At 46.4% G+C, this 12,349-nt stretch overlaps 1 protein-coding gene across 1 annotated transcript in view; it reads left to right on the top strand.

The window, feature by feature from the left end:
* Positions 1–12,349, top strand: part of LOC146788598 (tenascin-X-like) — a 694,637-nt gene that overhangs the window by 593,801 nt on the left and 88,487 nt on the right. The window lies entirely within an intron of this gene.

The following is a 12,349-nucleotide window of genomic DNA, read 5'->3' as shown; positions in this document are numbered from 1 at the left end:
AATATGCCACAAGTTGCACACAAAGACAAGGATGTCAGAAAGGCCAACTGCAACAGGCGTATGTAAAGGAAGGAGTGTCCGGTTTCCCATGGCACACCCAGAGACAATGGATGCACAATCATCAAAGATGACTGACACCGGATCAGGAAACTGAAGGCCAAGCTGTGCACAGGAAACACACCCTGAGCAGGTGTTGAGGGGACGAACATGCCCAAATACATACACAACCATGGACTTCATGCACAATAGAGATTATAATCCATAAAGAACAGCATGCATGTTGCTAATCTACACATAGACTCATATGCACAATCTTTGACAACTATGCCAGAGATGCCGCATGCACAGTGGCAAGAGACCTGCATTGACAGAGATGAGGCACCTTGGAGGTTGAGGAACACCTTTATTACTCAGACCCACACCAAGGGAAATGCATCAATATGAACAGACTCACAGGTCTTTTGGCTGAACATGTGGGACCTACACTGGACACCCCCTTCACACCACAGATGCTGTAAATCCATTGAACTGGCACACAAGTGAAGGGGGTGAGCCAAACAACCCCTGCTGCACACAGAGAGGCTGCAATTCCCCATTGAGCCTCTTATGGGGATGTCCCACACTATGTCCACCCGTAGCCTCCCGTATGTTTCAGAGGGAAGTTTCACACACATTGATGCCTTCCTCACAATCCACAATCCCATTACAGATGACTGTCACGTAGGGTGACTATCAATTCATGGGAGTCATGCTACATGCCAGGTGCCCCATGGTGAGTCGACATGTATGCATAGTAACAAAACATGCACAAGAGCAATGCCCACACATTCCAAACAACTACCACACCCAAAATGCCTTGCTGCAATCCTACCCAAAGGAGACTTTTCACCATGTCCGTGCATGTAACGCTGATTCAGCACACGTTGCAATACTCATGAGAAATAGCAGGAGCCCAACGATGCCACGAGCAGACAGCATGCACAACTACCTTGGGATGACAGACACACAAGAAGTCACCGAAAAGATAGTCAACCGCATGCATGGTCATTGACTCTACAGGAATAAGGTTGTCACCATGCTAGTTTTAAATGTACTGTCTCAGCTACAATGTGTGGAATGACATCATCACTCGAGTGACACATCAGAACACACCTCAAAGTCACTTAGCATTCAGTCAGCAGGACACACGCATCGCAATACATGCCACACAAGGCTCAAAGCGTGCACACTCAGACCCAGGGACTCACCATTATGAGAAGAAGTTGCATATGAGCTGACTCCGGATGTCCTCCTCCTCCTCACTTGCCTCGTGACCAAGCCCTTCATCCTCCACGGGTGGATGTTCCTGCTCATACGGATCCAGGATGAGTGGCACAGCTTTCTCCACTGCCATGTTGTGCAGCATGCAGCACACAATGAAGATTTTGCAGACCTTCAGCGGTGCATATGGGAGGGATCCGCCTGTCTTGTGAAGGCACTGGAATCGGCTCTTCAGGAGGCCAAACGTCCTCTCAATCACTCGCCTGGTCTGTCCATGGGTGTTGTTGTAACGGTGATCTGCAGCTGTTCTGGGGTTGCGGAGAAGCGTCATCAGCCATGGCATGTTGGGATAGCCAGAGTCCCCTACATGGAAACATCATGTAAAGAAGTGGGAACTACTCAGTCGCATGGATACACTGCCAGGTTTTATATGTGCAGTGCATATCCTGTTGCCCCAAGTCAACCGGGGCTGTTCTTCCTCCCTTCCCCTCCTTGACATGTGTTCCCTGGTCTGTGTGTAATCACTCTTGCACATGGTCATCTAGGCTGCCAGTTAATCCAAGTGCACAATGCTTGCTGCATCATGTGCGGGGGTGGTCTGTGACATGTGTTGGCACCTTGCCTGTGCCCTGTCCTGTTCAGTAATTTGGGGGTCCATAATTGTTGGCACTGATGCTGAGTCTCAACATAGGAGTGTGAGGCTTAAAATTGAACAGACTTGCAGCATGCATGACCGATGTTGTGGCCTCAGACATGATGTGCATGAGTGGGAGATATGCATAGTGCCGGGACGGTTGCTCATGTTACAGTCAGATGATTCCAGGACCAATGAACAGTGTGCCCACTACAGTCCCCTGAGACACCTTTTCCTAGGAATCATGTGTGTCATCCAACACTGTGGACATTCTCGGTGTGTTCAGCATAGGTTGGCCTCTGTGCCATTGTTCCCTGTGAAGTACTGGGAATTTAAAGCCCAGCGGTGCAGGGGAACACACCCTAAGACTTCGGGTTCTTCCTGTTTCAGACCTACAGAAACACAGAGTCTTCTGGGTGAAGTCAAAGATCAGTTTATTGGCTGCAGACCAATTACAGGTATCCGAGAAGTACAACAGCATGTATGTTCTCAGGAGACTGCTTAAAGTTACAGAAACGGGCTTCTCCTTAAATACAAAATATCATGCTTCAGGCACACATTCCTTGTTTTATGGCATGGTCATTCACATGTATACATTACAAACGAAAAGGCAGAGTCATGATGACCATCCCACATTCCAGTTCAGCCAGCCCACAATTATTTACCCAGCGAGGCTCAGATCCCACATCAGATATCAACAGGCCCCAATAAACACGGGCATCTCCTGTTTGTAAAACAAGCCATAAAACAGGAAGAGTCAGGTGTGGAAGAGATTAGCTGGAGGCTTGTGTGGGATGAAAGACTTTATGGTGTGTCAAACCCTGATGCTAATCACAGGTGGGCGTAGAACGGGGAGCTTGTGAGACCGGACTGACCTGGGGCAGCGGAGCCAAGCTGCCCAGGTCACAGAGAAGTCAAAGGAAGGCACATGTGTTCTAAAGGCCCGTATTTGCTCGTAATAGGTAGCCTATGTGAGGGCAACCATAAGATGGCCACCGCTCTAAGATGGAACCCACGAAGTCAATGTATAATAACGTATACATAGTGCATTTATCAATGAAACGTTATACAAAGCACTTGTACATACCGCATTGACCATTAGCGGTTCGCTAATACCGGGATAGACAGGGGTAGGGCCCTGTCTCCCACGCGGTCCCAAATTTCAAAGTACCACAGACCCTCCTTTTGCCCTTACATAGGCAATAACTATGCTCACATCAATCCGAGTCTAGGTCAATATTCACGAAGTCATGGAGATGTTGCTGTAGCATCATCCTACTACTTAGCTCGTCCCTCGATACAGGTTTCCTTACACATAATGTAGCACAGAGGCCACATATCGCAGGAGCACACTGTATGCACAGACAGAACAGGAAAAGGATGGCTAAGATCATTCCAATGACCATCAGAATCTTCCAACCCCAGGCAGATATCAGTTCCCAGAACCACCCCACCAGTGACCAATCTCCTTTATCCACGTGGATGGATTCAGATATTTTATGCAGTTTGGAGATGGCTTGATAAACTGTTGGAGCGTTATCTGGTATGAAAATGCAACAACTAGATTGGATAACCTTACATACCCCACCGCGGTCTGCAAGTATGACGTCTAGAACCATGCGGTTCTGCAAAGTCATGAGGCGATCCGCTTGGAGCTCAGCTGTCAAATTACCAAGGGCACCAGCCGTAACATTAACAGTGGATTCAACCACACGAGTCAGTTGCCTCAGGTTCCTACTATTGACCATAGGTCCCCAAAACGGCAGGAAACCCAAAAAGAAGTCTCCCGCTTCCTGACCGGCAGTATCCTCCTAACTAATCATGCCTCTCACAACTCTGGTCTTGTGATAGTCAGAGGCAGCAGTAAATGTCGGCGGTCGCAGATTTGCAATATAACATGTGCCCGAGAAATCAGGGGGCAACCATGTATATGCTCGGTCATTGCAGACAAAATATGTACCCTTGGCAGCCAAAAACGCAGGGGAAAACTGTGACGGAAAGGTGTACGTTTCAGTACAGTCACTTCTCCCCAGTTGAGCTCTTGGATTCTGACCATTACCTTGTAAACAGAACCGACCCATGTGAGGTACGACCCAAATTGGGGATGAGATTTTCCGCTGCCTTTCACCCAGACTAATACTATACCCCGTCGCGTTCCACCCTACATAAGCTCTCAATTCCTCCTTGGGAATAGATGAGTATGCGTCGATATCTCTGCTCATATCGGCAACTCCTTTCATTAAAGCTTTATTATTGGTGCTAGGTCTGATGGAACGCGGTTGTCTCGGGGAGTAGGCATCTAGTGCTAAGAGAAACATGGTCTGGAATGCCCATGACGATCCCTTGTAACTAAACGGCAGCACTAGATAAGGAATACCCTTATTAATGGTATTTGGCATTAAACCACACACCCAGCAATTGGTTGTATTCATGACTAGTTGGTGCTGGTGCAGGAGCTGAATAAACGAGTTGTTTACAAACTCTGACCGTCTAGCTTGTTCGTGTACAGGCAGAGGGTGAAAAGAGTGTGAGGAGACAGTAGGAGGAGGTATAGGCTGTACAGTGGGTGCAATGGGCTCTTGAGAGGAGAAGAATACAAATCCTACAGTAAACACCATCATACTACATAGTATAAACAGACATAAAAATACAAAACGTTTGCTCTTCATTATTTTACATACTTTTGCTTTAAAGTTCATTTCCTCAGCGAGTCTCTCCATCTTGAAAAACTCCATCCTCTAATCGTGCCGCTCGCGGCGGGTGAGTATCTTCTGCTAAGGAGTACGCCTGTCGGTCCAGGGAACGCCCTAGACAAACCAGAACCGTTGACCTAACGTCTTCGGCCTGAACCCCAAAGTCTTGGCACCGCGACCCTGCAGCTGAACCCGGATTGTGGTTCGAAAAACAAAAATCAAGAAAAGTCCTTCAGATGGGAGAGCTATGATATCAAAAACAAAAAGGTAAGGGAAAAGAATATTTATTTGTCCATAGGACTTGGTCTCAGGTTGTAGCGGAAACGGCCAGGTACTGTTTGATCTTGAAACAAGAGTTCAGGCTCTGTGGTGTCCAATCGAATGGACGGTGGCACAGCTTCTTGCAAAATATTGTCACTCTGTTGTGCTGAAGTTGTGCCTCTTACGCGTGCATCACTAAATGGTACAAAATGAGGTACAGTGTCTGTTTCAGAATCGGCGATACCCTCCTGGACCCACTGGTCATATGGTAGAGGCAAAGGGATCCTCTTGATGTGGGCGCCGTGAATCCAGTTCTTCTTCCCCTTTACTCGAACCGCTGATCTTGTAGACAGAAGTACGAGGTGAGGGTAATCCAACGGGGCTCATCATTGCTCTTTCGCTGGAAGTTCTTGATGAGCACCCACGTGCCAGGGTCAATAGGGTGTCCTGGAGCTTCAGAGGCCTGGGGGAGAGTATCATGCACCTGTTGGTGTAAAACACGCAATTTAGCCGTCAATTCATACAAATAATCAAGCAGTACTGGATGTTCGATTTCGCTGAATTTCTTCGGTCTTGGCACACCCCATACATTGGCCGGGCGGCCAAAAATTATTTCATATGGGCTAAGTCCCACTCGTGAATGCACGGTCATTCTTGTGGATAGGAGTGCTAAAGGCAGAGCGTCAGGCCATTTAAGACCGGAGCTCGCCTGGATTTTGGCTAGTTTTAGCTTCAGAGTGCCATTGTAGCACTCTACTAATCCAGCTGATGGGGGTGATTTGCAGCGTGAAACTTTTGCTTGATCCCTAACCCCTCACACACATTCTTCATTACTCGACCCACAAATTCACTCCCATTATCACTCCACACCATTCTTGGCATTCCAAACCTAGGGAAGAACTCTTTCACAAGGGCTTTGGCTGTGGATAAAGCAGTGTTGTCCTTTAGGGGATATGCTTCTATCCATTTTGAAAAAGCGCAAACAACAACCAATACATATTTCAAGTTGTTGCACCTCTCCATGTGGATAAAATCTAGCTGCAAAACTTCGAATGGATATGATGGAGGCGCAAAATGACCAACTGGAGTTGGGGTTCCCCTACCAGGGTTGTATTTCAAACATACCATACAATTCTTGACCACATTCTCTGCACACTTGGGAATTTCAGCATTCTGCCATACTGGAGCCAACAACTTACAAATTCCTTTCATACTGATATGTGCCATTCCATGTGCCATAGTAACCACTGGAAGCACATATGCATCAGGTAACAACCATCGCCGATGTTCTGACAAATCAATCCAACAACCATTCTCATCCATTTTACCCGTACTTTCTCTCCACTTGCTCAACTCTTTCTCTGTGGCTTCAGCTTGAAGGGACTTCACACTCTCTATCGTGTTTTCACACATTCCAACATCACCAACTCATCTTGCAGGGCCTGCAACATACATTCGAGTCTTCACATCTTTTGCTGTTTCTTTCGCGACTCCGTCAGCAAATGCATTACCACGACCAACCTCATCAGTGACTTTCTTGTGCGCACTGCATTTCATAATCGCAACTTGTAACGGTAGGGTCAGTGACTCAAGAAGATCATTCACCAACTTGCCATTCTGAATCTTAGCTCCATGCGAAGTCAGGAACCCACGTTCTTTCCACAATCGCCCAAAACTATGAGCCACGCCAAAGGCGTACTGGCTATCCGTATATATGTTCACTTTCATTCCTTCAGACAACATGCATGCTCTTGTAAGGGCAATTAATTCTGCTGCCTGAGCCGAATTATGTGGCACTCGTGCAGTTTCCACAATCGTGTGCAAAGTCGTGATAGCATATGCAGCAGTTGTATCACCATTCGGAAGCTTGAAACAAGAACCATCCACTCATAAGGTACCATCACACTCAGTCAGGGGAGTATCTTTGAGATCCACTCTCCCTTTCGTCTCTTCTTCTGTTCTGAACAGACAATCATGTTGCTCAATCTCATCTAGGTCTGCTGGAATTGGCAATAATGTAGCTGGATTCAACGTGTTGCATCTCTTTATGTGTATGTGATTTGCTAACAGTGTTAATTCATATCCTGACAATCGCGCACTAGTTAAGTGCTGTGTCTTGGTCCTGTTTAACAATGTGTCCACAGCATGTGGAACCATAACAATCAATGTGTTATCCATTACTAGTCCAGCAGACTGTCGAATAGACATAGCTGCTGCAGCTGTAGCTCTCAGACAACTTGGCAATGCCCTAGCTACCGGGTCCAAGGTTGACGAAAAATATGCGCATGGACGCGGTCTGTCGCCAAAAGGCTGTGTTAACACTGATAATGCGCAACCGTTCTTTTCGTGAACATACAATGTAAAAGGCTTGCTGTAGTCAGGGGTACCCAACACAGGAGCTGAACACAATGCATTACGCAATTCCCAAAAACTTTTCTGACATTCCTCAGACCATGGGATAGGATTCGGTGTGTCTTTACATGTTAAGGCTAACAAAGGTTTTGCCAGCAAAGAAAAATTTGGTATCCAATGCCTACAGTATGAAGTAATGCCCAAGAAAGCACGCACTTCTCTCTGTGTTCTTGGCACACTCAACTGTGCAATGGCTTGAATTCTTTCTGGGGTCAGTTTCCTTCCCTCCTTCGATAAGAGATGACCTAAGTAGGTCACTTCTTGTCGACAATATTGGAATTTTGAGAGAGACACTTTGTGATGGAAGGCAGACAAATGACGCAACAATGACAATGTAGCTTCTTTGCAAATCTTTTCAGTATCCGCGGCGATTAGTAAATCGTCAACGTACTGAATGAGGATAGCGCCACTGGGTAAAACCAGTGCATCAAGTTGCGCTTTCAATGCTTGACTGTATATTGATAGACTTTCACAGTAGCCCTGGGGAGCGCGTTTAAAGCGGAAGCTGCGACCTCCTAAACTGAAGCCAAAAATGTCTCTGCTCTCCTCTGCAATTGGGATGCTAAAGAAAGCAATCTTCAAATCTATCACTGAAAACCATGCAGCGGAGGCTGGAATCATAGTTAACAAGGCAGTTATGTCAGGGACAACTGGAAACTGTGGCACAACAATCTTATTTACCTCTCTAAGATCAATCACAAATCTGTAAACAGGTGGCTGTGAAGGGTCCGTTCGTTTTAAGACAGGTAAAACAGGACTATTGCAAACGTTGCCTCTTGTTTCTTCAATTACTCCCTTTTTAATCAAATCGCTGACAATTGCTAACAACGCTTTCTGACCTTCATTGGAGATCTTATACTGGGGAATACGTGGCAATCTGACATTGGCTTTTAGAGTGACCATGTATGGCGGTATTTCCAGGAGACCCACATCATTGGGACCAGTAGCCCAAAGGACACCCGGAAGGGATGACAATTCAGGTGGCATTGCATTCTTAGACAAATACATTGGGGAAATCACTTTCTTACCTAATGTAAGTTGTACTCCTGAGGGTCCCTAGGGTCCAACTAGCCCACTAGGTACCTCCAGTAAGCGCCACAGAGCTGCGTTGCATAAAGGTGTAAAAAGGGGCGTGGCCTCAGAACACCTGTCTGCAACGCAGCTCCCTGGTGCATACTGGAGATACCTGTTGGGCTAGGTGGCCCTCAGGGACCCTCAGTATTGAAGGGGAATTAATTCCCCAACTTACAACTGGCCAGGGGGTGCGTTTGCAGAGTGCTGCTAGGAGGGGGCGTGGCCTCCGGCGCGATGCCGGTCTTTTATTTATTTTATTTTTTTAAGAAGGAGGGCTGTGTGGCCCCCCTTCTTTTTCTAATTTAGTGGCCCTGGGGACCCCATCCCACAATATAGTGTTGCATGCAATCTTTTTAGCAAATCTAATCCTAGCAGATTTTCACCACAACCTGTCGTTAGGATGAGGGGTGCTTTTAACTCGCAAGGTCCAACAGAAAGTGACATAGGACTAGAAATCGGGTTCCTTACTGGGGCGCCAGAAAAACCTACTGAAACATTCATTTCGCCAGACTAAGGCGCGCCAGGGAGTTTTGAATGCATGATTGAACTCTTTGCAGCACCAGTGTCCAGCAGAAAGGGCTCTGTTACACCCGCTGTAGTCACTTTAACATATGGTCCACTCTGATCCACTGGTACTGAAACAACTCCCTCTCTCTGTCTACGGCTGTCCTAGTAATCATTACCTTCCACATTGTCGTCTTCTGCATAATAATCATTATTATAGTACTGAGCTGTATTACCAGTTGCATTGGCTTGCTGATCAAAGCTATTTATGGTATTTTGAGGCGGAAGAGGACGCGCGTTCTGGGGAACATTTCCACGCCCACTACCTCTAGGAGCTTGTTGACCACCTCTACCTCTTGCGCCATACGCATTACTAGTACGCTGCATTAATTTAGGACAACTATACTTAAAATGACATTCCTCTCTGCAGTATGAACATTGATTGGGACCTACAGGAATACGTGGTTGATAATACCCATTCATTTGTTGATTATTCTGGAACTGTTGGGGTTGCTGATAGATCCCTTGGGTTTGCCTATAATTATTCTGTCCTCCACGTGGCGGATAAGCCTGCTGTAAAAGGACCTTCGTTTTCAGTTCTTTCGTTTTCTTATCTGTTCTATCTTTCTCGTCTTTATCTCTATTTTCATAATACTGTGCAGTAGCCAGTATTTGCGCTGAAGAGGAAACAGCCCAAGAACTTTCTGAATCTTTTAATTTCTTACACAACTCGGGAAGTAGATTCTGTACAAATTTATCCACAAATAATCGTTGGCCACCTTCAGTACTCATGTCTTGACCACTGTGGTCGATAAACGTTTCTTCAAACCTTGTAAAGAAATCGGACACTGTCTCATCTTTCTTCTGCTTGCATGCGGACAGTTTATCCCAATTTACTTGCATCGCGGGCATTATAGTTTTCATGTAGGTAATAATTCTACCAGGGAGTTCTGCTACCAAAGGGTCAGGCTTCGCACCACCAACTTGGCCAGCATCTGCAGCAATGATATTAGCCCATGTGTTACCCAATTCTGCAGCATGATCTACATTACGAATGGATCCCCATAAAGGCTGTGGAACCACATTCCCAAACAACATATCTATGTCAGCCAGATTCATGACACACGATTCTGCAGTTTGCGATAACTCCTTATAATATCCTGTAGGGTTTTTACGGGGGTCAGGCAATGTCTGCTTAAGCGCTAACACCTCAGAACGCTTCCATGGGACATGTACCCAAACACGCTGAAAATGAGCTGGAGCAGCAACAATATTTCTAGCGGCATCAGCCGCAACGGCTTCCTTCCATACCGGAGGGACTTCTCTCATAGGGTATTGTCGCGCTTTTCCCTTTTTCCCCACAGGGAATTCCTGTTCGAACAATGATTGTTGACAATCGCCATTTCTGAAGGACAGTAAAGTCGCAACTGCTTTATCTACATTGGGACCCACAATTGTACCTTTTTCAAAATCAAATCGCACTCAACACAATTCCTGTGGGTTTGGGTTTGAACCATTATCCTCCAATTCCTCACAGAGGAATTCACACATTTTATCAAAGACATACCTCTGTTTTGGGGCATCCCATTGGTGAAAAACGTTAACAACTGATTCCACATTATAAAGTGAAGGGAAACCAATCCACCTACGCACCAGATGATCTATCACCTCTTTCTCGTCAGGACCAGGCAGCTGACTACGCAATTGCTTACGTTGTAAACCAGGAGTCGCACTAGATGACCCAAAGAGAGGCGACATTAAACTAGTAACCACATTAGCTAGTCGTTGTCGTGCTGAAGGAGAAGTTGAGGCGAAAATGGGGGGATAGTCAGAGGGAAGAAAAACGGATTCAGATACAGGTACCGGGGTAGTGCAAGAAGGAGCGCCAGGGGAGGCAGTTGGCGTGCTAGGCAAAGTCGTAGGAAGCGCAGGGGCAACAGGTAACAAAACTGGCGGCCCTTGAGAGGGCTGCACTGCAGGGATAGGAGCCAGCTGAGGAGGAGCTGGCGGTTGTGGGAAGGCTTGCGGCATATATACTGAAGGCGGCACATTTACAAGCTGTGGAGGCGCTGTGGCATTTTACGCATACAGGGGTGGCGAACTTAGCAAATGGGACATTAGGGAATCTTTCTCTTTCTCTTCTGTCTCAACTTGCACAAGGGGTGACAAAACAGGGTAACATTTATCGATCCCTAGTTTGCGCTGTCTATGTAACTGTTCATTCATTTGTTCCTCCTCATTATCTGTAAATTGCACAGCTGCTTGCATCATTGACATACCTCTTTCTCTCTTATTCCTTTTCGCTAGCTTAATTTCCTTCTGTTTGGCTTCCTTTCGCCATAGGCGGAAAGAATCAAACATCGCCGGCCGGGCTTTCTTTTTAAACAATTTAACTTCCAAATTATCTAAGATATCTGTATCGAAACTACCATTTTGGGGCCATTTTAAAACACCGTCCTTTCTGGTGTATCGGATCCATACTTCATTATATGCAATGGGGCCCACGCCATGTTTTACATAAAGCTCATAAGTTGGAGTTCCAATTGGAGGAACCGGACATGAATCCTCTAACTGGAAATCCCTTCCACAACCCAGACAAAACAATCTTCCAAATACACTAGAACCAGGCATCTTCGCTCACTAGTCTAGTTTCAAACTTCAAAGGATTATCGAATACGATAGTCTCGTGAATACACGAGTCCTCTGGCTTTGGGACTTGCAAGCTCCAAATCGAAATGACCCCGAAGGATACCAAATTCCCGAAGGATACCAAACAAACTGGGAGACTCTCCACTTATACATTAACTGAACACGCCCCCCAAAGTGCCCAGACCCTGGAGGTACTGTTTGTACATGATATATGTGGTATAATTTGGGTGGGGTTAAGTTGCATGCCCCTCACCCCCCCCCCTTTCACCATGGGTGTTGTTCTGACCTTCTGCGGCGTCTGTGGCGGTTTCTGTGCACCAGGTCGTAGGCTAAGAGGGCTGGGATTACACATAGGATGGGGTCCATGGCTGTCCGTCGCGTACAGGTGCTCCTTCTTCGCATCGTCCTCAATTTCTCGGGAGTTTTTGGCAGCCGTAAAAAATGAGCCGTGCGGAGTAACGTAGGCACGAATCGTACTTGCTGGTCCGTAAAACGCTGCCTGACTCCGTCCGGACGTCACGTACGTGATGTCCCGGATCGAAATTGTGGGTATTTTTTAGCCGCACATAGGTTTGTACGAATCATACGGAAACGGTATTTCTGTACGAATCGTACTTGCTGGTTTGTAAGGATGATTTCCCGGGTACGAGTCGTACGGAGAAAACGCTCCGTACGACCATTCGTACCCGGGTTTTCCAGGATCGGAATCGGCACCTAATTGTCTAGTAATTGAACATTTAAACGTTACCTAAACACTGCTTAAGTGATCAATTTGGGATATGATTTTTCTATAAACAATGGGATTAAGTTACAGTTGCTCACAGATCGGGGTTGAGAATAAGTTATCACAACTGAACTGATT

This window comes from Triturus cristatus, chromosome 11 (genome assembly GCF_964204655.1).
Source record: "Triturus cristatus chromosome 11, aTriCri1.1, whole genome shotgun sequence".
Taxonomy (NCBI): Eukaryota; Metazoa; Chordata; class Amphibia; order Caudata; family Salamandridae; genus Triturus; species Triturus cristatus.
This window is presented reverse-complemented; position numbering and strand designations above follow the sequence as displayed.